This window comes from Lontra canadensis, unplaced genomic scaffold, assembly GCF_010015895.1.
Source record: "Lontra canadensis isolate GAN:19392208 unplaced genomic scaffold, GSC_riverotter_1.0 scaffold18, whole genome shotgun sequence".
NCBI lineage: Eukaryota > Metazoa > Chordata > Mammalia > Carnivora > Mustelidae > Lontra > Lontra canadensis.
Window position 1 is genome coordinate 15,359,551 of NW_022631012.1, and position 2,665 is coordinate 15,362,215.

Below are 2,665 nucleotides of genomic sequence, written 5' to 3' on the forward strand. Positions count from 1 at the left end.
GTGTATTTGTTGTACACCTGAAACTAATATGTTATATTCCAATTTTAGCCCAATTTAAAAAATAATATATATCAAATTTAATACTTATTAAGATTTTTTTTATGTTCCAGACATTCTACTCAATACTAATCAACTGGGGGATCAAACTATTTTAATGAGAATGGTGAATTTAAATTAAATAACGACAGAAGGGTAAAGTTCACCAGATAGATAAAGAGGTGAATGGCATTTAGGAAAGGATAATAGCGAACATAAAAACTAAGGGGAAAAAATGTTGTACATTCAAAGAATTTCAAGTAGTCTAGCAGGAGGAGAAGACAGACTGTTCCAGGGGGTTGGGAAAGTTAACCTGCGTTGGCCAATGGAAAACTTTGTGTGCCATGCCAATGAATGAGCCAAGATCGAACCAAATGAATACAGATCTTATTTATGTTCAGAAGAGATCATTTTGATAATTTTGAAGGATAGGTTAAAATGATGATGATGGTTAGGTGATATTTCATGCAGCAAGAAATATAGATATAGGGCTACTTCCCTCTGATAATAGTCCAAATAAAAAGTAATTAAGAGCTAAACATAGCTAATGGACAGACAGAGGCAGCTGATCTGAGACATATTTAGTAGCTAATCTCTTCAAGTTTCAGGGAGAAAAGAGCCCAGGATTCCTCCTGAACTTTTGGAGCGAGTGATTGAACAGTTGTTTATCTTTATGCATGAAGATGACGAGAAAGCTTTTAGGAGAAAATACCAGGTTTGAAGGGCTCCCGTTTGTCCAGGTAATGGCTAGTAAGATGTTGGGAATGTGTCTTCAGTGGTCTGGGACAGAGAGATCGTGGAGAGTTACCTTTTTCAGTCTGAATTCCATGCAGGAATTAAATCTTTTTTTTTAAGGTTTTATTTATTTATTTGACACAGAGAGAGACAGCACAAGCAGGGGGAGCAGCAGGGAGAGGGAGAGGGAGAAGCAGGCTCTGCGCTGAGCAGGGAGCCCAATGTGGGGCTCCATCCCAGGACCCTGGGATCATGACCTGAGCTGAAGGCAGAAACTTAACCAACTGAGCCACCCAGGCACCCCTGCAGGAATTAAATCTTAAAGAAAATTATTTCAATTACCACTTTCTCAATTCTCCCAAGGATGGTACATAGCTGGCATTATTCCAAATGCACAGGAAAAAAGTTAAGTCAGTACATAGAATGGACAACTAGGGCATTAAAGTTTCCTTCTCTTCATGCACCCTTGTTGAGATGTTAACCTAGGGAATACGTTAACCTAGGGAAAAGAATAATCAAGAGCTGTGCCCACCTGTATTTCAATGTCAAGGAAATAAAAGAACCTAAGAACAGCCAAAAAAAAAAAAAAAAGACTCAAGATATTTGAAATGTTGATTTCAGAAATGAATTTATAGAAATCAGAGAAAGTTTCCAGAAAAATCAAGGTCAATTATGACAAAAATCTCAGATTTTTGAATAAGAATAAGATGGTGTTATAACAATAACAGTTATTGAGTATGCACTGAAAACCAGATGTAACATATTTAAGAACTGAATGTTTGCTTATTAGCTTCAGGAATTAGAAAGTCATTAATGGCATTACAAAGAACAGTAGACTGAATCATTAATTTAAAACATAGATGTGAAAAATTGGAAGTGAAAAAGAAAATATATAAAGACAGATTTTGGTTTAAATACAGGAAAAAAAGTTTTCTTCAATAGCAAATTATTTTGGTGGGGCTTATGTCAAGTTCGAAATCTCTTACCACTGAAAAACAGTGCACCCCTAAGTAATCTGATGTTTTCATTTTTGGGTGAGTTCTGACATTAAAAGTGATGTTACTTACAAAGAGACAAATTCTGTTCTCATGTAACCCCCCACTCACCTTGTCACACACCTACCCCTGAGCATCATGGGAACATGAGCAGAGACTTTCATAAAGCCTTCTTTTAAGTATTCCATGACCACCTTTTGTTTGCTTTGAGCCACACTGCTTCTTCAAGTTGAACTTCCCTAGACCCATTGACCAGTCATTTGGCCTATACCATGGTCCCCCTCACTCAGTACTCTCCTTACACATCCATGCCCTTGCTCCATCTTTATTTAACAAGTGTCCTTTTGAGGTTTGCACATGGTAGAAGCAAAATCAAGGTATAGAAGAAAAGGATAGAATATCACTTACTACAAGTGAGTGATATTTACTTTTTTTTTTTTAAGGATTTTATTTATTTATTTGACAGACAGAGATCACAAGTAGGCAGAGAGGCAGGCAGAGAAAGAGGAGGAAGCAGGCTCCCCGCGGAGCAGAGAGCTGGATGCGGGGCTCGATCCCAGAACTCTGGGATCATGACCTGAGCCGAAGGCAGAGGCTTTAACCCACTGAGCCACCCAGGTGCCCCGAGTGATATTTACTTTTTTTTTTTTTAGCTTATGAGTAAAAGAAAATGATGGGGTAACTATAAGTCAGGAAAACAAAACTTTAATTCTTAAGAACTATCACTAAATTGACCTTTCTGGATAACAACTGCAATGCTTATCATGTGTCAAGTCTCATGCTAACCCCTTATCTGATTTACCTCATCTAATTATTGAAATAATTCCACAGTGTACAGATTTTCCAACAAATGGAAAGACTGAGGCAACAAGAAAATAGACACCTTGCCCCAGTCTACA